General features: G+C 47.7%; 1 protein-coding gene across 2 annotated transcripts in view; it reads right to left on the reverse strand.

Moving 5' to 3' along the window:
• CAMKK1 (calcium/calmodulin dependent protein kinase kinase 1) overlaps positions 1 to 22500 on the reverse strand; it is an 87386-nt gene extending 64886 nt beyond the window's left edge. The window contains exon 1 of one of the 2 annotated variants that reach the window (XM_017743036.1): positions 20751 to 22500. The gene's annotated coding sequence lies outside the window, so the exon portion shown is untranslated. Of the gene's footprint in view, positions 1 to 11945; positions 12043 to 20750 lie in introns of those variants that run through there. The other variant, XM_017743035.1, reaches the window with a different exon arrangement.
• Positions 22501 to 25789: the final 3289 nt, after the last annotated feature.

Raw genomic sequence — 25789 nt, forward strand, 5'->3', positions numbered from 1 at the left:
GGTGCTCCCAGAATGCCTGCTGCTGCTCAATATATAAGAATTCAATGACAGAAAACAGACCACTGCAGAACAAAGCTGGTCGTTCTGTTTAAAGCAGCATAGTGGGATCTGGGAAAGGACACATACAGATCATCAACACAGCAAAAGAATTCCGCATCAAACACCTTTGCCAGGCTCAGATCTCACAGCACCGACCAGCACTGTTTAAACAATTGTTTAAAAAGCATCTACAACCAACCGAACAAGCCACCAGGCAGAACAAGTTCACATTTATACGTGTCAGGTCTTAAAGGTTTATCTCCCTCCCAGATAAGGAGAAAGCTTTCAGCTGCCTTTGAGAGATCTGGAGGTATTTCAGGGGATATATCAAGTTCCTTAGTTCTGTAAGCCAGCTGCAGTGAAAAGTCTTTTCAGCATTTTAAAAACATTAGTTTCCACCTGTTCCAGGACTGCAAATCTACAATAAAAGTGTAAGCACAGAACACTGCAGGCTTTCTTCTTCCCAGCAGCTCAAATACGGGTAGAGATTTCTCTTCAAGGTGAGCTCTGCAAAGAGTTTTAACCAGGGAAATTATCCCAGCATCCATCTCTAAATGTCCATGGGCTGAAGGTCTTCATCAACTCAGCCGATCTGCATAGCCCCAGGCAAAGGGCAAAGCACAGAACTGCACAGGGCAAGGCAAAACCAGTGAACTCTGTACCACAAGACAAATGGACTTCAAATTCAGAGCTCAAAGTATCTGTTCTATTTCCACATGGATAACTCCCATCTTCTGATAATCCTCACATGTTTAGAAACCCCAGGACTTGAAAACATGTCCTCAGATAACCTGCACAATATCAAAGGCGGCAGCAGCAGCAGAGAGGCTCCATACAGAGGGAACAGGCTCTGGGGGATGAACAACAGATCCCACGGGAGTCAGAAGCAGGTACACCCCGATAATTACCCTTGTCATGCACACACAACCCACACTTGGAAATGTAACGGGTAGCAGGCTTCCCACTTCCTTTGAAGCCTTACGCTTTAGCTCTTTAAGCCTAAATGCACTTTCAAAGCCCCGAGGTCAATGACTGGAGATTATCCAGGCAAAGGCTGCTGGGGAGAAAGCTGTTCTTTTGAGTCACTGCAGTGCTATCCCTGAAATTCAGGCTGATGACAACTCAGCATTTGTCAGAGTGAAAAAGGCTTTACAGCACCAAAGGACCAACAACAGTTCCCAGGTGCAGCTTTAGTTAAAACACGAGTGTGAAAATGCCACCCTGGGGCACCCTAATTTCACCCCAGTGAATGGGCGGAACGCAGGCTGCCCAGGCTGGGGCTCCAGGCTGCCCTGGGACACCAAAGCCATGCCCCTGTTCTTGTGGCTCAGGACAAGTACTGTGCATTGTACTTGATCAGCTGGGTTCTTTCTCAAGCATCAGAAATGGTGCAAAGCCACATCATTTCTGCAAAGGAGCAGAGGAAGAAGGCAGGTTTCTGGTCACCAAGTCAGCAAGTGCAGGAGCAGAACGGGGAGTAAATCTGCTGACAAAGAGGTGTCCAGACAGTTTTTGACAAGCCAGGGTTTAGTCCTGCCTTGCATGGCCCAGTGAGGCACACGGAGCTGTGGGAGCTGCAGACACAAGGACGGAAGAGACGCAGCCAGTACCGATGGCAGCACACTCGGGACCATCTCCCTGCACAATCAAAGCTCCTTCCAGCCTCCAACCTGGGCTGCAGCACCCTCCTCCTGCTCACAGCAGGCAAAGCCAAAACCTTCAAAAGAAGAGTTAGAAGCCACCAACCTCCACAGGATTTTCAGCCTCCTCTCTTCCCTGCCCTGGGCTCCACTGCAGCTGATACCACTTCCAAATAAAACCTGCATTTGGCTGTTTGCTGCTAAAATTTTCAAGGCAGGGGAAAGGCAAACACAGTTTAAGAGGAAAGGGTGGTAAAGAAATATGATCTGTGCAATTTAATAGCAAGCAAAGACATGTGGAAAGATGGGATGTGGTTTACAAATGTAGTTTTGAGCATCATTCACACAGCCTGGCCTGCCCCATGCCCAGGAAGAGAGCAAAGAAGGAAGACTCTGAAGCCAATTGACTTGGGGACTGGCAGCAATACCTGATCCCAACAGCTGTATCCCATATCCTGGAAGACATCCCTGTGATACAGGTCGGGGTGTTGCTGGCAAATTAATTGCACTGCTCTGGCTACTCAGATACCCTTCTCCAGTTGCTATGGGAAAAGAAATCAAAGAACAAGACTGGCAACAACGTGAAAAAATGAAGCAAAGCATGTGTTTAAAAGCCTTGCTGGCTGCCAGCCAGCGTGCTCAGCACCTTCCAGGTTGCATCCCAGAACAATTAGTCTGTATGCAGCCACTGAGTTTCCCAACATACTGCTCCTCTCTGCGATGGAGACGTTGGCTCTACCCCAGCAAAACACTTAAACACATTCTTGAACTTGAACTGTGGTCTCAGGACATCAGAAGGGATGATCACACATGTGCCAAAGTGTGAACAACACAGAAAATCTCAGCCTAAAAAATGTGGAAATGCTCACAGGAGTGTCTGGGTAAATGTGTTTCACACGTGTCTCAAAGAGAGCTGCCCAGTTACTCTGGGAGCCATCCCAGGACTCCTTTCCCAGGAGGAGAGGAGGACAACAACATTTTCTTCCACATTTGCATTTTCTTAGGCTAGCAGGGCTCTTGTCAAGGCAGTATCAGAAATAATTGTCATTGCATCCATCCTCTTGGGTGGGGTCTACCTCCATCCATCTTTCTTCCCTTCACGGGTGCACACTGCAGCACACAGTGTGCCACTGAGGAGAGGTGACTCACTTGGAGGCAGCTTTTGAACTATCCTCATCTAGAAGGGCTTTTTGTGCAGTAACAACAGCAAAACATTAACATTATTACTATAACTACGATTATTATTACTATTATTATAATATCATAATGTATCAGTGCCATTCTTTTGTCTTTGAGGCTAGCAACAATTGGTAAATTAGTTAGGTAAATTTTAAAAACATTTTAGAACACAAAAACCCCCTTCTTCTGCAATTAAGAGACAAAGCAAACTAGAAAACTTCTTGAGGAAGTGATAGATTCCTCTTGACTTGAATTCTCTGAGAGGAACTGTTGATAAAATCCTCCACACCTGTGACCCAGGAGATCTAGCACAGACAACTACAGAAAACCGAAAACCTACAAGCCTGTGAATTATTCTCTATTACCTGACAAAAGACACCCATAGGAGAACTATTTTTAGCCTTCCTTTCACCAGTTCTGTTTAAAAATAAAACCCAAATCTTCACCTGTTTTTGAAAATCTTGCCTAATAGATTTCTCTAGTGCCTGTCACCTGCTGTGACCTGTGTTTTACAGACAGTGCCAACTCACCAAGGGCCAAAACCACAGTTACACAGAGGAGTTAGGAAGAGACACTGCTGCTCAGGGTCACCCAGACACCACCTTAATGGTCAGTGAGAGAATCCCAAATTTCTGACTGCCAACCTCTGCCTATTTCATGTGCCTTTGTACTCTTCCTATAATGAACACACCTTTTAAAGAGTAGATCTAACACCAGCATGGTTTTTGTAACAACACTACATCATCATTCCTGACACAACCCAAAACTGGGCTCATGCTTTCAGACCTGATCCTGACAGTCAGTGCACTCCCACTTTCAACATTTGAAGCAGTGAGTTTAGCCACATCCAGCTTAGCAAAGCCTATGCCTCAGCCAGCAGCAAAACCCCATGTCACTCCCTTCATGACTCTCCCACTTAGGCTGCAGCCCAGCCACATGGGTCGAGTACGATGCAGAGATCACACTGTGCCACTGAGCTCAACCGATCCACCAGGAACCTACATTAATCAGGAATTAGATCAGGAATTGATCCAATTCCTGATCATTGTGCTTGTTGCCGGATGACTGTGAGATCAGAGAGATGCAAGATTAGAAAGAAGAAGAAAAACCCAATAGGTTTACTTGCTATATAAAGCTTAGAGTGGATTACAGAGGAATTTCCCTAGGCTCTCATATATGCTATTCCCTTGCTTATACATGTGCATGCTTCTGAACAATCATAACTCAATTTCATCAATATTTTGGTAATAGAAAAAATATAATTACATATAAATAAAAGTTGAGAACAGGGTTTTATTTGCACAGCAATGTTGACTGTGTCACGGGGACAGCTTCCATCTGAGGGTGCTTTTACTCACTGCTGGTGGCACAGGAGTTTGAGAATAGGCTCAGACTTGCACCTACCCACAAAAGGGACTCACTAGAGTAGGCTGAGAACAAAGCTTGAGAAGTCTAATCTAAAGCCTGAGATCACTCTGCCTGACCAGTAAGCAAACAGCAAAATTAAAGTCTCGCATTGCTGTGGAATTCAGGCAAATCTCCTGGGATACACTGCACATGCAAGACAGAGCTGTTTCCTCTCCTGTCTGATAAACCATTCCATCATGTTCTAGATGCTATTAAAAAAATTATCAAAGGAAGGGGTGGAAATTTTCAGCTCATCTCCACCCATCCCATTCTGGAAGCACCCAAAGAGACTCACTTATTCTAAAAGTGACTAAGACATGAATCATCTGATGAGTAAGCACATTGGCTCTGGAAATCTTATTCAATCCATGACCACATCCAAGTCACTGCATTACCTAAATCATTTATCCATTTCATACATTAATGCAGCAGCACTCCAAGGCCAGGAAGAAGCTCTTGTTTCCAACACCAGGGTAATTGCAGCTGATCTTGTCACGCTATGATAGACAGAGCACCGCCAGGAAACCCTGTGCTGAACCAGCAGAGCAAAATCACATGGCGAGTCTGCATATACAGTGCTCTGAAAGTCATCTTTGGAGATGCCTCTAGCCTCAGCTCCTGAGTTAAAGTGTACTGGCACCAGCCAGTGGTGCAGCTCAGCAGCCCTGCACAGGCAAACACAAGCCCTGCTCCTGGCAGCAGGATGCCAGCAGGGCTCCGTGCAGGCAGTGCCAGGACCACAGCTGAACGCTTTCAACGCCCTCCTGTTACTCTCCCAAAAGCTCTCACATGAAGCTGCAAAAGCATTAAGTTAAACCACTTATGGGGCTTAGATATCTCTCCCTTAATATCTTAAATATCTATTCTGAAGGAATATGAGCACCTCACAAAGCAAATTTGCTCGTCTTCACAAACACCCTGTGGGATACATTCACAGGCAGGGAAACAATGCTGGGGAGAAGATGTAATCCCCATGAATCCTTCTTAACAGACCCCAACAGACACCTTGATGCCTTTGAAATGCTAGCTTAAGATCCAACAGGAGATCTGTGGCTGATGTTCCCCTGCCCTCTTCCGAAAATCCTGGTGAGGATTTCCTAAAATCAGTGAGCAGGTCTGGTCTGCCCTCTGAAGGCCCCTCACACCTCATCCCCAAGCACAGCAGCAGTGATGCACCCAAAAGGCAGCCTGGGCACCCCCTGAAATGATGAATCTGTTCAGTCTGTTTTATAGCCCACTGCACAGCCTTTCTGCAGGGCTGCTGATTTCTCTGTGTTCCATCAGCACAGCACAAAAAGTACGCTTGTAAGTGGAATAACTTCAAAGGACTAATTTAAGTTGTTCCGTACCATTCCACTGGCATTGCACTACAACCAGTGTCTTGACACTGCATTTCCACAGCTTTAGGTTTTCTGAATCTTTCAACAGACTCACAGGAGAACACAGCCAGAGTTTTCACCTGAATGGCCAGCCCTGTGAGCATCTGCCTTTACACAGACAAGGGTAAAAGAATAGAGATTTCTCACCAGGGTGTGAATTTGCAATTTGCCTCTGCTGGACTATGTATTAACAGTAACCACCACCCACCTGCTTCCTCCACGGAGCCAAGGCCCCTCTGCCTTCATTATTCCCTTTGGCACTGAGGAAAACTTTTCATCCCTTTGCACTGAATCCAGTGACCACAACTCAACCTCTCACAAACTGAGGTCAAATAACAGGACTAAATCCCATAAACACAGTCAGCCTTGTCTCCACAGCTGCTGTGCTGGTGATCTTCCTTGCCTGAAACATCAGACCATGTCTGCCCATGGCTCCTGACCACCTTCTTACATCCCACTTCCCTCCAAGAACTTCCAAGCTCACCACAAAATAATCTACTAAAAGGGAAAACAACCCACCTCTGGAAGCCGAATGGAAGAACGCCCTCGCAACAGGCTGGCCTGAGGATGAAGAGACTTACACAGCCCAGAAAAACTTTGATGTTACCACAAAGAGCAGCAGCTGCCAGCACTGATGGAGAAGGATGAAAAGGCTGAAAACTTCCACAAAGGCTCCTCACAGCTGCCTGCAGGTGCAGGTACAAGACTGACACAGGATAAGCTGGTTTTCAGCACCATTACAGCAAACACCTCTGAAGTTGTAGGTGGGTTGACATTCACCCCCAGAGGGTTTGGATGGAGGTCCTCAGACTGACAGCTCAGCTGTGACCACAGCTCAGCTGCTCCCAGGATGGCACATGCACTCACACACACCTTCCCTGACATTTGTGCACACAGGATAAAGGGAAGAGCTGCGATCCCACCAGCACATCCTCATGCACTGCTCTCCATGGCCATCGGGTTGGATGCACCAACAAAGTTTTCAGGAGGGAGGAAAACCCGACAGCCTTTGAGAAGCAGCTCCATCACAAATCCACTTCACACTGAGGCAAATGCATCCCCCTCTCTCTCACGCTAAAGGCATCCTTCCAAATAAAATTACCAGCTTCTCTGCTGTGCTCATAGCATCATGAGATCTGTCTGCTCCCTGCTGGGATAACTGCTCCATGTGTCTGCCTCTGTCCAGCCACTCTCCCAAGCACTTGACGTGTACAGCTGCCTGCAGGTGCAGGTACAAGACTGACACAGGATAAGCTGGTTTTCAGCACCATTACAGCAAACACCTCTGAAGTTGTAGGTGGGTTGACATTCACCCCCAGAGGGTTTGGATGGAGGTCCTCAGACTGACAGCTCAGCTGTGACCACAGCTCAGCTGCTCCCAGGATGGCACATGCACTCACACACACCTTCCCTGACATTTGTGCACACAGGATAAAGGGAAGAGCTGCGATCCCACCAGCACATCCTCATGCACTGCTCTCCATGGCCATCGGGTTGGATGCACCAACAAAGTTTTCAGGAGGGAGGAAAACCCGACAGCCTTTGAGAAGCAGCTCCATCACAAATCCACTTCACACTGAGGCAAATGCATCCCCCTCTCTCTCACGCTAAAGGCATCCTTCCAAATAAAATTACCAGCTTCTCTGCTGTGCTCATAGCATCATGAGATCTGTCTGCTCCCTGCTGGGATAACTGCTCCATGTGTCTGCCTCTGTCCAGCCACTCTCCCAAGCACTTGACGGGGCAGCAAGACTTCACTGGCCTCCTCCAGCTCCCCTGGGCATCGCTTGCTGGCTGCTGGAGGACTGCAGACCAGCATGGTGCCATGGCACTTTGAACTTATGCCTCTGGCACTGGTGAAAAAGGCATTCAAGGACAGACAGATCCTCTGAGCAGACAAATAGCTGTACCTTGGGGAGAAAGAGAGGCAGGTAGAAAGGAGCTTACTGTTTTCCTTTCTCTGGGGGTTCTCTACAGAGGCCTAAGGACAGTCTCACCTCTGCAAACCCTTCCTCAGCTGCTTGCATCCAGCCCATGGACAAGGCAGGACTGCCCCCGAGGTAACCAGCAACACAACACCACAGCTCTTTCCTGGCCACTCAATTCAGAGGGAAGCAAAGAAGCAGCAGAAAAACACCCAGGGTAAAACACTTTATAAAGACCATCAATTAAAAGCCCCCCATTTCAGGCTAAGGGTTTCACTCGGCACAAATCCCAGAGAGGTTACACACTTCACACAGATTTCTCAGCCCCTGGGAAGGCTCCTTCCCACCCCACCATAAGCACATTAGTGAAGTTCATAATGAGAAAGCTCCCCAAGGGGAGACCTGTGTGCAGTCACCACCATCCTGTCCCACTGCCGGCACTGGATCTGCTCCATGGAGGAGCACTGACTGCAGCCAAGGCAACTTCATTGCCAATCTGTTATAAACAACCAGAGCTCTCTGAAGTCATTAACTCATATAAACATTTCACCTCTGTTTAGGGAGCTCCATTTTTACAAGCATTCACACATGAAAAGAAATCACTGAGTGCATTCAAGTAAAGGTAGAATCAAGAGAGGAAGAAGCTTCTGCTAAAAATACTGGAACATTTCTTGTATTTTGTGCCACGCAGTCTTTAAATCCTGTTACCTTCAACATCTGCATCTTCACTTTAAATGTTCTGCTTCCCCATACTGCTGCTGTATTTTTCAGAAAGTCAAAGCAGGCCCAAGCATTTGTGGTCTGCCCAGGGGAGACTAGTCTGGCTAAAGATTTGTGCTCTTCCCCACCCTTCTCTCCTCCCTTTGCTATATCTTGACTTTTAGACAATAAGTTTGAGTCTGTCACTGACCCTGTCCTTGTACAGCACCAGTGCCATCACCCAGTATGAACCATCAACAATATAAATGCAAAGTTCTGCTTGTACAAGGGCTGGCCCAAAGCTCATTGGAAAGACATCTCTCTCCAATGGCACGTGGACCAGAGCCAGCATGGGCAGAAGAGCACAATTTGCAAAGTTGACTATTTGGAGAATACAATCATGCAAAAACATGATCTTCCATCAGAATGTCTTTGCACTTCCCAACAGACCAAAAAAAGTGTGTGCACACATACAGGTATGTTTTTATCAAGTATTTTTGGCATAGGAAGCATTTTGATGCCATGGTGACGGGTGCATCTTGTAAGCCCTTAAACATAATAGATAGAGATAAACCTGAAGCCAATTAGGAAAACAATACTGCTGTGCTTATATGATCCACAGCTACTCTGAAAGGGACAAATATTTAACTCCTATGAAAAAGATCAAAACAAAAACCCAGATCCATTGGTAAACAGATTAATCAGACTCTTGGAAAGCTCATGAGGGATTGGGTTCAGTCTCTGCAGCTGTTATTAGCATAAGCCCTGTACAGCAGTAACAAAAGACCCGCCTAAGTCCCACGGTCCTGTTTACTTTGCAATGAGACTCTGCTCAGGCTCACATCATTTAATATACACACTCTTAATTAAGGGGACAGGACAAGAGGAAGGAGTTGGCTGAAGTTTATACTGCAGTAAAACAAAACTCTTAATGGCCCTTTTTATAAGGGTAGGACTACCAGTATGGGAGAAAACAGAGCCCCAGTGCCAGCAACACCTTTCCTGATCCAGCAGAGTCTGGGTGCGATGCTGTGCAGGGCCCCCACGCTGCTGCAGGGCAGGGCCCCAACCCAGGTACAGCAAGAGCCAGTCCTTACCCAGGGAGATGAAGCCATGTCAGGGACAGGGGGGAACCAGGGATGACCACATGCAAAGTAAGGAAAAGGACACTGTGTTGGCAGGAGCAAGCCTGGAGCAGACAGAGCATCATCCAGCTCAGGGCTGGGGAGGCCAGGCACAGCCACAGATGGACTTAGGACAGGAAGGCTCCTGCTCACCAGTGCCCCAAAGGTACAGCCAAGAGAAACGAGCCTCAGCACAACTCCAGAACTGGATGGGCTCCTCGTGTGCCACTGGCTCCCGGGAGAGGCTGCAGGGATGTCCTGTGGGAAATGGGTTAATGGCATGCAGAGTGAGAAGTCTCCACAGGAGAGCTGACAGGTAAATGGAGCAGGGGAATGACAGCCTGCTGAGGAACAGCATCCTGCACCCCTCGTTGGGTGTCAATCACACGCTCCCCAAAAAATCCCCAGATTAGAATTAAATACAATGCTGCTGCCTCCAGACCAAAAATTATTCATTCCATAAAAAGCATTTTCATACATCTCTCTTATGACTCTTCCATTCCTCTCCAGGCCCACTCGCTCCTCTCCCACAGAGGAGTCATTTGATGGAGGAACTTTTCTGATTGCAGCATCCTGCAAACTTTTGTTTGTAGAAAGCTTAAATGAGCATATTCCTGCAGGGATGGCCAGTGCCAGAGGCAAGGGCCTCTGGTTTCAACAGTGACAGCAAGGGACAGGGGATTCCTCCCATTGCAACTGAGCATGACATCTACTTTGCTGAAGGCAGAGGGAGTCTTGCCACCCCTTCCACTGTGATTTTATCGTATTGTTCTTCAAGATGTGCAGATTAGAACTAAGTAAGTATCTCAACACATGCTTCATATGCTTAAGTCTTGTTAAAGCTAAGCAAATGCTTAAGGACATGTACTGCTTCAGGAAGCACTGGTGGATGGCATGTGTGCTTTGCTCACAGCTGGGCTTCACATGAATTGGTTTTCCAGGCATAGCTCAGGAACCTGGGCAGGAATAGAGATGTTGGTGCATGGTTTCACATACAGCAACATCTAACAGCAGGTCCAAGGAGCACGTGGAGCCAGCAGGTTGCTGCAGTGTGCCCTGAGAGCCCGTGGATTCAGAAGCAGTTGCATGGCTGGGACAGGTAAGAGCCACTTGGTTTTTTCATGCACTTCTCTATTCCAGCCTGGAGGAGAAATCACTGCTGTAGAAGCAGTGAACAAGCATTCCAGAAGGCCCTGCTGGCAGCCCAATGCTTGGGAGCCAAGTTTAAACTCCTGACTGTCATCGCTTCATCAGACAGACACGTTAACCCCACCTTGCTGCTTCACCACAAACTGGGGCCAGCAAATTCTCTTGCTGGGGCTGGGAAGACTGAGCCATCACTAAGCACCTCCCAGGTCCTGTCCACTTGCAGATCTCTCTCACTTCCCCTGGGGCTTGCACCAAGTGCCACACTGTCACCTTCCACTGCTCAAACTCCCATTGTCCAGAAACCAACTGCAGCACTTGCATCTCCTGCAGGGTTTAACTGGGACAAATGCCATGTTAGACTCTGCTGAACTATTGCTTGGTGAAGACTGTAGAGAGCCATAACACCAACCAAAAGGTTTCAAGTGGTAATTAATCAGCTACAATAATAAATAATACATATACTTTCAAGTGTTTACTCATTTCCTGAGTATCTCCCATAAATATCTAACCAATAAAGCACACTTTAAACAGTGACTTGTATCTTTTCCCTTCTGAGCTAACTCTGTGCTACTTACTTAAAATAGAAAATTCTGTAGGAGAAAGACAAGTTGGAAGGTAACAGAATTTTGGAAGTAGCTTGAGCATTCAAATTTGCTCTGAACAAAATATATTTAATGCAAGTGTTTAAACTTTTCTCAGTCTTACCTTACTTTACAGACAAAGTTTATACACTTGTTTTTATTCATTCAGTCAGTTGGGCTGCCGGTCTACAGCTCTCTTCAGCAAGTGTCACATGTGATGCTCACTGGTCAGGCCACACTCCTGCCAGGCAGAGCTGGCCCATGCACCCTTCATGGAAACCGGCACCAAGAGAAAATCCTGACCTCAAAAACACAGTCCAAGCAACTTTCACTGAAGTGCAGGAGCTTTGCTTTTAATGTAGATGGAATTTCTAGTTCAAGTTTTTGAAACAAAGTGTTGTGTTAAAAAATAAGAATAAAGAGATCAGTGCAGATCTCCCCCAAAAAAGGAAACCGGAGCTGTCAAAACAGCTGGAATACTCTCCACAGCCTTCAACATTTGCTTTAAGTGGCTGGAAAAGGTCAGTATCATTTAGCTCTTAGCAAGGTTTAAATGAGCTTCAGCCCTTTGTGGAGGGCTGGTCAGTCTGACAGTTTTAATATTTGACAGTGAGCCCCAGAGCCCTGAAGACACCCTAGCACGGGCAGTCAGGACCAAGAGCTGTCACCACCACTGTCCTCCCAGGGAAGCTCCTGGGTCCCACACTGGCCTCAGTCTCCTCTCCACCACAGCCAAGGGACACTCGGCCATAAATCACCCATCCCACCAGGGCTGACCAGGCTTTTAAGGTACAAATTTATCAGAAAGGTGCAAAAAACCTACCTTAATATTCCAGCTGGTACCTAATCCCTTCAATTCCCCTGGAGAGGTGCTTTTCATTTCCAAAAAGAACCATGAGCTAATGTTCTTGCCAGTGTTGTTAATCAGAGCAGCAAAGCCTCTTTTCACTGTGCAGGGCCCAGGTGAGTGTCTCCAAGGGATTAGCTGTTACCGTATTTAGTTCAGTAAAGGGTTTATCTCAGCCATGTTCACAAAGACAAACTATGAAGACATTTGCCAGCTGAATTCCTGGGGACTGACACCTCGAGCAGCCACAGGGCTTGGAGTGCACCCAGGAAAGGCATGGAATGGTAATTGGTAGGAGTAGGGAGTTTTTTACCCCTCTCCAGCACGAGAAGCCAGGGCAAGAGACAGCTCTTTTTGAGGGATAAGGCCACTGTCGGCTACCAGCCAAGGGATGAGAGGAAGGTGAGGGGACAGGAGGGATGAGGGAGCCGGGGGCAGGAGAGAGAGGATTTTCAAAGCCCTCCAGGGCAGGCACCGTCTCTGAGCTGATGGGCACAGCAGCTGCTGCCAGGGACACGTGGTTGCCAAACCCATGAAATGTATCCCAGAGAGCCTCGGAAAAGTCCTCAGGGTGAAACCACTGAACTCGTGCCACCAGCTTTAATCTGGAGCTCAGTCAGGTTCTGCTAAGCACTGCGAGCCAGGAGCAGGGCTAAGGGAGGGACTAGTGTCTGCAGTCACCCTGAAGGCTGCAGAGCAGACCACCAGTTAGGCATCCAGGCTCTTCTCAAACCAGTGAGACTTTCCACCTATGAAGAGGAATTATGTCCTAAAAATCTAGACTTTGTGCACCACTGTTCCTTCCAGCATTGATCAAGCATTTTGATTCCTAACTTGCTGCCTGCTCCACCCTCTTGAGCAATGGCTCAGGTTTTCATTAGTGCCAAGGACAAACACTGAAGCTTTGGGACTGCTTCCTAAACTCTTGAGCAGACCAGAGGGAAATTAATATTTTCCCTCTTGCTCATCGAGAAAGCAGGCTGGGGTGGGTCTGGAAAGACTTACAAAGCCCTGGGCACTCAAGGATAAGAAATTCCACTGTGGTGCTGCCTTCCCTGCTCCCCCAGCTCGCAGGGGGCTCTGCTGGCATCTTGCACCAGCTGCCTGAGCACTCAGTGCCTGCATCGTGCCAACACTGCTCTGCTGCCTGTGCCCTGGAAAGAGCTCTTCTAACAGCAATGTCAAGTGGCTGAACAAAGAAATATCAGAAAACGGGGCTGGAAGGAGAATGTCTGAAGATATCAGTGAGCGGGACATCACTGGGCACTTAGAAGAATGACAAAGGCAATTTTCACAAATGGAAGGGTGAAATAAAGGAGAAATGAGAGTGAAGATTGAAAACAATTTCCTACTGTTTGGCATGCTCTAAAATTAGTGCTGTAATAGATCTCATCAACCAGCATTTATTTTCCATTCTGAAGACAAGAATTCAAATAAGCTGCAGCAAGAGAAGCGCTTGCTTAGCTGAACAGCCAACCTCAATCACAGGCAGCAACACAAACCAGGCTGTTCCAACCCTGCTGGATCTTGCTTGGGATTTTCAAAAGTGACAACTCAAGTTGGAGACCCACTTTCCTCAGCCACATTCCAACCCCACCAGTACAGAGGTGACAGAGCCTCTGGAGCAGGAAGGGACAGGCTGCCCATGGCAGACCTGCTCCAGAGATTTGCTGCATTCATACAACTGTAGGAGAGAACTGAGGGAATCCCAAAGTTACACGGCCTGGACAGGACCTGAGGCAACAGGTTACACACCCTGCTTTGGGAAACCCCTGCTGTTAATTCTCCTGATGGCTCTCTCTCCTGCTGTCCCCAAGGAACAAGCCCTGCTCACCTGGCTCTGCCCGGGTAGAGAGTCCCCAACAGCTCCAACATTTTGCTGTGACTGCCCAGGGGCACAGGGCCAGCTCTCACCTGGCTGGGCTCAAACTCTGTCCCCAGAACCTGCACATGGGTCACCAGACCCCAGGTGGAAATGCTGGCACACATCCACACCCCTCTTGCTGCTGTTCTGATCTGCATGTCTGGGGGACCAGGCCCACAAAGTCTGGCACAAACAAAAGCTGCATGGTTTTGAATTCAAAAGGCAAACAGCAAATCTCTACAGGCTTCATCTTGCTGCTCCCGTAGCTACACTCCCTCCTTCAAGAACGCACATACGTGTAAAGGTATTTTACACACAGTGGGGCTGTGCAGTACCAGGGACACACAGCAGTGCCTGGGGAGCTCTGGAAAAGCCCCCAGACTCAGCTGGGAGCCTCAATGGAAGCACTGATGTGATGCACCCACTGCTCTTTCAAAGTTTGAGAACAAATCCCTGATGGCAGAGGAGAACTGGCAGCATCACTCAGCTATGAGGTGTCAGAGATATTTCAGGCAGCCAGATATTCCCATGCAGAAACCCAGAAAAAGTCACCCCCTCACTCCCCCAGCCGCCTCTCTTTGCATTACTGCTAGCATGGATGTGACTCACTAGAGCTGGGTTTATATTAAACTCCTGAAACAGATTGTTTGGCTGTTATGTAAATCCAGTAAATGTTAAAACACCAGAATAAATCAGTCAGGCAGTTACCACTGCCAGCTCTCCAGAGACATCCAAGGGACTGATTTTTTTTAAAAGATAGAGGTGGTAAGAGATGAGGGGGAAACAATAACAACAACAATGATAATAGTGACAGTAATAATAACAGTAATAATAATAGCAATAATAATAACAACAACAATAATATCACCACAGCCTTTCAGCACTTTTCAGGGGGAGCTGTGCCAGTGGCCGCAGAGCCCCCACCAGTACTGCTACCAGTCCATATACAGTCCTGCCCAGCCATATACAGGCAAATCCCCCAACTTCTGCTCTGCACAGGTTATGCAGCATCACCTGCACAAGACACAAACTCCATGGCAGCAGAAGTGCCTCCTTACCACGCCACCTGAAACAGCAATGTGACCTCAGGGGAGCTCAGTATGACAGTACTGATGCTGGGGTTAGGACTTCAGCCATATCATGCTTTAAAATAAAATAAGCCCCAAATGAGGCACGAACATTTTTCTTCCCATCCTGTCACTGGGAAGGAGGTTCTGCCTTAGGAGCTGCCCCATCCCATGGTGCAGAGGGCATTTGCCACTCAGAGAACAGTCTCCCACTCGCAGTGACATCAGCAAGCCAGCACAGGAACAGATTTTAAAATTTGCAAACACAAGTGTTTTTACCCGAAACCTGATTCCAGGTTTATAAACAGTCTATGGGCCAAAGGATTACTCAGAAAAATTATCTGGCAAATAATCTGCAAGAATAAGCAAAACCAGAGCATATCACCATCTGCTCAGAGATACCTCCTAAGGCAGAAATGAGGAGCCTTCAAATTAAAGCTTTCACTTTGTATGTAATTGTTGATAACCAGGCCATTGCACTCAAAATACTCCCATAGCTACATCAGCAACCAAGAAAGGAAGCAAGTAGAAATTAGGACCCCAAATCTTAGTTGTAGTGTAAAGCATGGTGGCTGAGTTGCCACTTGCATGGGCCACACGGCTCAGACCAAGCCCCTGCTCAGCTTCAAAAGCAGCTGGAGCCTGTGGGTCTGTACAAATGTGATTCCCACACCACTGGGCACATCTGGGCAGGTACCTCTGGGAAGGGGACAGTGACCTGCCCAGCCCATGCACTGGCAGAGCACAAGTTCCACTTCCAACTGCCCTGGAGATGAGACTGCAGAGCAACATCATCACAGCACTGAAATTAAGAGATCTCCGAGCTGTGTTTAATTAAACATAGTCTGGGAAAGTCTCTGCTTTTGTTAAACACCGCCTCAAAAGAAAAGGGCTGAGTAATCCACCAATAGGGAAAAATACACTCTTTAGCTACAAGGTGTTATTATTATAGGCTTAATATCAAAATGGCTTGTTCAGCTTATTAGGCTGCAGCAAACACTCCCAGCCTTGGCAAGACTGATATTACAGCTCTGTATTTCACACTTACATAAGCACTCAAGGCCTGTATGGAGAGGAGTCTCCTGGCCAGAGAGGGAAGGCATTGATTTGCACCAGGTCTCCGTGGCCCAGTAAAACTGGCCAGACAGACAGCAGAGGAGTTGTGTCTGTACTGGGCACCAGCAGGGACGGGAGCCTGCGCTGCAGCAAGGCCAGTGAAACCAGCGGTGGGAATCGATGTCCCTGACTGGGGCCAGCAGCATCACAGGGGCTGCAGCAATTGCACACACGATGGCACAAGCACAGGCCAGCAGGGAAATGCTCCACAGGTCTCCTGAACACTGAGGACACCGTGACCAGCACCATACATTTGACCTCACACCCTGCTTAACTCGGGAGTCCTGGCTTTCTCCTTCTGCAGAACAGAGGTGATCACCAACATGCAGGGAAAAGGTTTTGGAGCAGAGGGTTAAGCAGTGTTATTGCTTCTGAGCCTGCCCTTGGGGACAGCCCACACCAGCAGCCAGGGATTGCTCCGTGGCTCTGCAGCACTGTGGGGTTGGTGATGCATCGCTGCCTCCAGCACCCGCTCACCTGCCTGCAGGTGCAGCCAGCCCCAGGCTGACCCCCCATCTCAAACACCCAAGTCATTGAAAATAATAAGTATAACTATCTAAGACTTTCAAGACACCATGACATTTGAGGCTCTTTTTGAGTATTTGGTGCAGTAGAAGGGCTCACTTCTCAAGTTGAAAAACAAACCCTTTCTCTTTTATTTGTTAATTAAATGCGCTAATTGTATTCAGATCTCATTTTTTGTGCATAATGTTTTGCCCATCTGTTTGATTAAAAAAGAACCCAACCACCCAGCTTCATTAAGCTAATTAGATGCATTCAGCCATTGGTTAATATTCTGAAGTACTTTACAATTATTCTCCCCAGTTATTAAATCTCCTCTGAGGATCTTATTTTCTGTACTAGACTCTTTATTAGCCAGCACTCGAGTCAGACTGCATTTGCCCACTCCTTACCAACATGCAAACATCCCACCAACTGCTTCAATGGTTTGTGATCTAAGACATGGAGATAAATTTATGCCTTCATCTGGCACTCTTTGGTTCACCCTGACCAGAAAACACAGCAGCTTCCTCCCTCTGTGCAAGAGGGTTCAACACTGCAGGAAGATGATGAAGTGTTGAAGAGAGCACTACAAATTCTGTATCCTGTGGGAGCTCCCATGTGAACTTTTAAAGGGAAAAACAGTCTCAGAAAGCCTCAGGACCGCAGTCCCAGATGGGCCATCCTAGAGGATGAAAAGTGACACCAACTAAATTAGTGTAGCCATGGCTTGGCCATGTGGCATCATGTGAGTGAGCCGAGTGAGCCCTGCTGGCAGTGCAGTGAAGGGTTCTAAGCTCTCTTAGGGTTCAGGTTTCTGTATAATTTGTGATCAGGCAACCTACCTGTATTCTGGACCTCCCAGGTGCCCCCAAGCTCTCTGCTCCACCACGGAGAGCACGCAGTAGCTCTGAGGCTTGGTCTTCACACACCCCACCATCACTGTCCATTGCTTCTCCAAATAACCCAAATTTTGGCCAGCAGCCCAGCCCTGAATCAGAGCAGTCCCTGCTCAGCCTCAGAAGTGGTCACAGGACAAGGATCCTCCAGGACCAAGCATCAAGGGCAGGAAAAGGGAAAGAATGGCACCAGAATGATGGCAGGAGAGAGCCATCAAGGTGAGAGAAGGTGAAGAGAAGCAGCATAAGCCACCTTTTCCTGGTACGAGCAGAAGTAATGACTGGAGCCCCTCACTTTTCCCTTACCATAACATCTTCCCCCTCTACCTGGACATCTATTTCCTTGAAAACTTGTAACAAATCCTTGCAGCCCTAACCACAGCAAGACACTTGAGTACAGGAGGACGAAAGCTCCAGAAGCAGATGGATGGCAGAGGGAGAGATGGGACTGACAGACAGAGATGCACAGCAGGTATCCAGCTTGTCTTTCACACAGGGTCTCATTTCAGAAGGAAAACAGATTAAATAAATTAATTTTTTTACAGAAAGCACTGATTTACACGGTTCTAGTCCTACCTGGTCCTGGCTGACACCAAGACCTTCCATGCCGAGAGGGAGCTGCAAGAGATGAAACTCTCCCCACATGTGCATTATGGAACTGTGACTGCTGTTCCTTCCTGAACCAGCCCCAAGTTTGAGATGTAGGTCAAGAGCTTCTAGAAAACAAGCCAGCAGACCATTTATAGGAAAAGCCATACTGAGTCAAGCCATGTATCCACCCTGCCCTGATTTCTGTCTCTAACAGCGGCCAGCAGTGGATGTTGGGAGGAGTGCTGCTGCAGAAACTAAGAGCTTAAAAATAGTTATGATAATGAGGAAAAGTTTAGCATTTGGCCTCCTGACAGCACCTCCTGGCTTCAAGCAGTCACTCAGGGAGCCTTGACAGAACATCTCTGAATTAGTCTACAACCAATTTGAAGCTATTCTTTCAGTCTCCACAACACTGTAGGGAATTGAGCTCCGCAGCACGACAAACCCTGTGCAGAAAGCACTATTTGTGCCACACCTGCCAGGCAAACAGGGGAGTTCAGGCAGGCATCCCAGCACCAATTCCACATGGTGTCAGAGAGGATAAACCACACACACCCCCACTGCCCCATGACCACAACCTGGGGTCAGCAGGAGCCAACGCAGGCACTCTGCACAGTGCTACAGGGCCAGGGAAGAAACTGCCCTCCTCTATTTGCTTCTGCAGTCCCAGCCCAGCCTCTATTGTTTGTATGTAAAGAAAAGAGCCAGTTTTCATTCTCTTGTTATAAAAGGTGGTTACACTTGCAAGAAATCACTTGGTAGCAGTTTAACTGAAGGAGGAAGAAATTTAGAGTTTGAGGCAGCTGTGATTTGACATGGGCTGACCTGGCACCTGAGGAGAACCTTAATGACATTTCCTTCCAGCCAGCCTGTTCTCCCTGGTTCACACTGTAATTAGCTTTCCCTTTTTGACATCCAGGCGGAAAGCCCAGACCACACTTAAAAATTTGGCCACGTTATTACAACTTTTCAATAGCCTGGCAACAGCATCAATTAATAGAGAGCTCACTGCCCCACTGTGCTTAATGCTGTAAGAAAGGCAAGCTTTGGCTCAAAGAGCTTAGCATCAAAGCAGGCTTTAAAAATAGAGCTTAAAAGTTGTAGTTTAGCTTGGCAGGCAGGTAAACACCACACAGCTGCTTGCTCACAGACCCCTCTCCAGGAATGGGGGAGAGAACTGAGGGGAAAAGAACGTAAAATTTGTGAGTTAAAAACAGTTTAATAGGATAGAAAAATAAGAGAAAATAATTAATAATAATTTAATTAGAATATACAAAACAAGCGATGCACAATGCAAGTGGTCACACCTGCAGACCAGTGGCCAGGCAGCTCTCCCTCCAGCTGATACACTGCAGGAGAGGTGGGACGATCCCCAGCTTTTGTGGAATCTTACCAGTTCGAGTGAACAGGTCTGCAGTCCTTCAGAGAGGGGAGGGGTGTGGGATCAGGCTTCATTCCCAACAAGCTCTGCCTCCCTCCCTAAGCACTGGCCTTCCCCTGGGGACACAGTCAAAATGAAAGAGGGAGCACCAAGAGCTGGGTCTGAGGTCCTGGGAAACATAAAACTAGCTGCTCTTCTGCATCTCCCATCACCAGCAACATTTCTTTACATCAGCCTTAAGGGGAAATTACACTTGCCAAGGACTAACTCAGACTGTTCCCTAAGTGCCACCAAGGAGTAGGTGAGCTCTGCTGTACATGGGCTGAGCTATGCCTAAATCAAGAGATAAGCAGGGCTAAAAAATTCATGTTGTTAGTCAAACTTGAGAGCAGTGCTGGCTTTCAGCCAGGGGTTACTCCAGATGTGCTCCATGTCCTGCATCCCGGGCTTTGACTGCTTACTCCTCACACAGGTCCCCAGCAGGGACAATGACCTTGTCCATCTGTGAAAGGGTCACAGGTCCCAACAGGAAAAACACAAGGCTGCAGATTTCCAAAGGGACAAACCCAGTGCTTCGATTCCCTGAATTCTTTTTTTTCCAGGCTGAATCCACCTCCTGCCACAGACTCCAGTCACACTCCTGAATGCCAGTTCAGAGAAACTGGTCAGTACCCATGGGAGTGGGATGCACCATCCCAGCCGCCCACTTGGGAAGAAGGCAGCAGCCTCACAGGGAAAGCTGTCCCCCATTAACCCAAACAATGCAATGGGTGGTGGCTGGTCCCATCTCCCTTCCACCTGATGAACAGTGTGATCCAGGTGATCTGTGCCAAAGCTGGTAACAGCAGTAGCAGCCCCACAGCATTATGTGAACTATGGATTTCCATCCTCCAGTGAAGCCACTAACACCCACAAACCCCGAAATCCCTTCAGTGGTTTCTTCTTGGGATCAGCCAATGTACCAGACAGCCCAGAGCCAGGAGAAGGATGCACTTGCCTATGAGAGACTTGCAGCAGAACACTGCAGATGGGACATCTATCCTGATATTTGCTCCTCTCACTCCCAAGCTTCCTTGTTTTTCTTAAGATGATGTCTGCAGCTAAATGAACACATTACAGCAGAAATTTTACTCTTAATTTGTCCCTTGGGTGTTTTGCTGACCCTACCAAGAACTATATTTAAATGTGCAATTTCCTGGCTAGACTCATTTGCAGTCCCTTCCCCCTGGCTGCCTGTGCAAGTCTGGCCCAGAATCCAATTAGCTACTACCACCCTTTAAATCAAAGGAATTACACTCAAACAAGAAAAATAAAATTAAGGATTTTAATTACATCATTCTTATTATATGTCTAAATACTTACAATTCCCATGCTCTCTGGGAGGTGGTCTTGAAAGGCTAGAAAATGACAAGTTTCCAAGCAGACAAAATTGTAGCCAGAACAAATTAATTTGACAGGAGACTCTGCCCAGCCCAATCACCAGAGCATGTTTGGTTTAACACACTGCAGAGCTGGATGTAGGACCTGCCTGGCACTATGGAAGGAGCAGCTGCTTCCCAGCACCTGTGAGAGGTATGGGGAACCCAAAGGCTTCCAGCTTCTCACATGAAGCAGCAGCTGCATTCCAGCTGGTATTCATGTCAGGAATCTGCTTTCATCAGCATCAGCACCACCCTCCCCAATGCCTAGGAGGTGTTTCCATTGCAGCTTCCAAAGTAAAGTAACTCCTTTGCTTCTGAGAGTTTGCTGGTTCACACTTAGTCCTTGACTGGCTTCAGCTGGTCCCAGTGACATCCAACAGTGTTCCCAGCTGCGCACAGGAACAAGGCAAGGAGGATGTGGATTCCCAAGGCCATAGAGCCCAGGGGCACAACAGAGGGTGTTTTGTTCCTTTCCCAGTCACATCCTTTAAGGCTCCACGTTTTGCAGTCAGGTTCCCAACTGTGTGATGCTGTGGCTGTTCAGACTTAACAGAGGTCCTTCAGAGTCCCTTCTGGACAGGCTTTCCCACCCCCCTCCAGCTCACCGGCCTGTGTTCCAGCTCTTGGCTTCCTGCTAGCCTCCAGGAGCTACTCAGCAGATCCCCACAAATCCTTTGGCTCTGGTGAATCTCCACAGGACTGTCTAGCCAGGGGATGGGGCTGTGCAGGGCAGGAAGAGCCAGGTACTGTTAGGCTGGAAGACATCAGGAGAGCTGATGTTATTTGGCTCAAACTTTCCAACTACCAGCACTGCTCAGCCTGGGAGATACCAGGGCCACAGAGCAGTTCAGAGGAGGTCATGGACTTTGGAACAGCCAAGTTGCTGCTGGAAATGTTTCTGGTGTTTCTCAATGGCAGCAAATAAAGAGTGGCTGGGATGACTTTGCTTTAAGGTATCAACTGTGAGGTCCAAATAAGCTTCAGCTCAGTCCATCCCAAATAATGCAGTCAGCTGGACCTGCTCTGGGAAAACACAGGGGCTTCACTCAGGCCCCTGAGGAGCCACACCTGCCACCAATTCAGGTTACTGCAGCAATTCCACATAGGAACTAAACAACTCCTCTGTTGGATAGCTCAGCCTCCTGGGAAGTGGAGCAGGAGGGGGTTCAGCGTGAGGCATGGGCTCCTCGCCAAGAAAGTAGAACGAGAACTGCACAGGACATGACAGTGGAAGGGACAGCTCCAGAGAGGCTCAAGTCAGTACATGTGCATGGTGGGACAGGGATGTGATACAGGAGGGAGCATTGCCAAAATAAATGTACTAAAACACAATGATGCCCTTCCTTTTGAGGGGAACGGGTAGAGACGAGGACATGGACGGGGCTGTCAGACACTTTTAAAGAAAGCCATCAGCTAGGAAAACCAAATTCCCCAGAAGATGAGCAACTCTGAGCCATCTTCCCCCTCTTTTGCAGGCAGCTATGCTGACAACTTGCAAAAATACTCTGCAGAGCTCCCTAACCAGTTTGATGGTGAAGTGTCAGCACATTTCTAGGTTAATAAAAGCTGGGGCATGGGAGGAGAGAGGAAAGGAAGGAGATTGATTGTCTTAGACAAAGAGATTGGAATGGATTTCACAGCAGGAGAAGGTTTCAGGGCAAGGAAAAATTTATTCATACCTAAAGAGCATGGAATATTAAAGACTCTGGGTCTCATTTCCTCCACAAGACCTTAGTGGAATGAGACTCTCAGCACTTTGCAGTAACCACAAAACACCCTCAGTGAATCCAGGTGGTTTTATCCAGCTCACAGCAAAACCTTGAAAATCCCTTGGCATTGCAGCCATGGCATGAGCAAGTAAGGGAGGGCAGTGAGGGGCAGGGATTGCCCTGGAGATGAGGGGAGGGGGCTTCCCCTGGGATACTGGGCAGGCACAGAACCAAAGGCAGCCCAGCAACATGCTGTTTTTGGAGTCAAAAAGACTTCTCTTTAGATAACAAAATGCTCTGAGCATCCCCAGAGCATCTGCCATTTTTTTATTCAGATCTGGAGGCTTATTTTCCATTACTGTGGCACTTCAGACACTGCTATCACCTGGGCCTGATGCTGCACAGAGAAAATGCTGGTCCCTGCTGTGAAGTTTATGCTGTTAACACCATAAACAATGAGGCAAGCAAGCAGATGTTTGGATGAACACAAGGAAAGCTGTATTGGTTTTGCTCTTTTATTCCTTTGGGTGGCTGAGAGGATGTGCCACAGAAGAACCTGTCCCACCTGTGGGAACTATCTCATATTGCCCTCTTGCATCTGTGATAATCATTCTGCATGGAAGACAGATCCAGTGGCATTCAGGTGGAGCAGAGACACTTTTCAGCTCCTTGGAAACAGCAAACTCCGAAAATTAACCAAAAATACCAGTTCCATTCTGCATTCAGACTTAAATCAATCTACCCAGCATTAAGGAATGGACTCCAAGCACTTGCTATGAATAAAGCATGCCTTTTCACTATTCATCAAGGCAAATTACAAGCACTGCTCACATCAAACTGCATGAGAAAGGACAAAGCAGAAGCCTGATCAGAGTGTGGAAGCACCCTGGAAGAGATGCCTGATCTCTCTAACCTGGAAGTGCACATTAATAAAACAGCTAAGAACACTGAAATTCATGCCCACTACCACAGGACAAGCTGAGCCAGAGGACCTTGTTCTCCCTGTTATAACAAATCACACCCTGCTCATGCAGTAACCCCATACCCCAGCCCTGAGAGGACACATTTCTGTTCCCCCTGCACTCAGCAAGGATTGGCCTAACAATCTACACTTGGACATCTTTCACTTTTCCAGCCCCATCTCTCAGCCTGGGGATGAGGTGCTGACACAGAAGGGCTAAAAGACTCATCTCAGGTCTGTTTTACACCGTGCCTGCTCGCCTCAGACATCACTGAACTTTGTCAGTCAAGCTGCCTGACAGCTACAGAAAGGTCAATCCAGATTTCAGCATCAAAGCACCTCATCAGTGAGAGGTCAGCAGATGAATTTCCTGTCCTCATACTGCCACTTGAAGCAGGCACACCATTAGCAAGCAAACCCAAACCCTTGGTTCCAGCACAAATAATATCCCAGAACAGCACTACCCAGACAGCATTTCTAAAACCAGGTGTTAGGAAGTGTCAAAATTAAGACTTGACTCATTTAGGTGGTCGGCTTCCACATGTGTACTGTAATAGTTTGTCATAGGAACACTGCACCAGGTCCTACTGCCTTTCAAGTACCTTGATTTCTTTGGCACAGGGTTACCACCTTCTATATATCACCAGTATCCAAACCCAGTTCTCTCTCCTTCCCTCCCAGTTTCTCCACACTGATCTGTAAGCACTGACAAAAGACAGGGGAGGAAGCTCTGAAGCAGTAGAATACATTTTTCCAAGGCAACACTCCACTCATTGAGAGGAAAATCCCTCCTTTTTCTTTCATGCTACCGTCAATCACTTCTCACACGCTGCAGGAAGGAAGCCTCCTTCCCCAATGGAGCTGTGGCTCATCCCCAGATCACATTCATGCCAGGCTCCTAATGAGGAGGCAGCTCACACATCTTCCAGCTTCTTGTCTGCAAACAGTCAAGGCTCCATGGGCTGGGCTGGAATGAGGGAGAGGGAAGATCTGGTAGCAGATACCCAGCATGAAGCAACAGCTACAGACCCTCTTCTAGGCAGGGTCCCTTTGAACATCCCAAATTCTCTCTGAGAATTAGAGCAGCAGAGCAGACTAAGGGCACCAGCTGCATCCAGCACATGAGGAGGTCCAGGGGCAGCAGAAAAGCTCTGGCAATGCCTGCGTGTTGCCAGTACCATGGTGAGGAAGCACAAAGGCAGGAGGTAGTTGAGAGTAACTTTGACAGAGCTGGATGCAACAGCAGGACAGCGTGGGAGCTGTGATAATTAGAGCCAGCCTCAGGTAGGTACACACATGCACACAGTACTCTGCAAAGCTGTGCTGGCTCGTTTTTTTTCCTACTGCCACGCAATTCCTTCAGCTTTATCTACTGTGGATGTGACAGCCTCCAACTGTGGGCTTCAGAGGGCTGTGCCCATGTTATTTGTGTACAGCAAATCCATCCTCACCAGCTCTTTTGGGGGGTTTAGGACTCACTTCTGTTCTATAGAATGGAAATCTGAACTACTGCCTAGAGCGGGAGAGGGGAAGAAGAGACAGACACCCCCGATAAAGTCTCCTATGACAGCAAAATAGTCTTTGAGTTAATAAATACACTCTCCCAAAGCAAAGCAAAACCAAGACAAACTACAGAGTGGGTGGTGCGAGCTCTGCTGCACTCACAAGACTGCAAGACAAAATTGTGACCAATCTCTGCAGCAGAGGCACAGCTGAGGAACACCAGGAGGAGAACAGCAGCACCTGACTGGGAGCACTGCTCCAGCACAGCACTGAACTGTCACACACAGGGTACTGCAGTCCAGGTCACCAGGGTAGGATCATCTCATGCCTCTTGGTACCACTGATTTTAACACTCTCACCTCAGTCCCAATCAGTCACAAACACAACACTAACACATCCTCAGAAGGTGTTATTTAGCCTGGGTTTCCTCAGCACTTTATTCCTCCTTTTCACACCATAATGGAACCCCTAGTTTAACACCCATGCTAAGAACTCAGTTTTTGGGTCCATCTGTGAACTGGAGTTCCAGTTTACCAAGGGAATCTGTAGCCAGAGGAAACAACTGAATGAGTCTTGTCTTAATTTAACATCCTACATATCAAATTTCTTCTCCAGTTGAAAGCCTCATGGGTCTGTAGGACTTGCTTCTATGCTTAGAGTTCAACAGCCATACCAGAATCTCTGTCAAGTGAGAATGCCAGTTAAGACTTTTTTCCTCTGAAGTTGAAGAAAATGTTACCTGCACAGCTGTGCAGACAGTCTTGCCCTGAAGTTTCCTCATGGCAACAGAGACTTAACATACATCCA

Source organism: Corvus brachyrhynchos, unplaced genomic scaffold, assembly GCF_000691975.1.
Source record: "Corvus brachyrhynchos isolate BGI_N302 unplaced genomic scaffold, ASM69197v1 scaffold99, whole genome shotgun sequence".
Lineage (NCBI taxonomy): Eukaryota > Metazoa > Chordata > Aves > Passeriformes > Corvidae > Corvus > Corvus brachyrhynchos.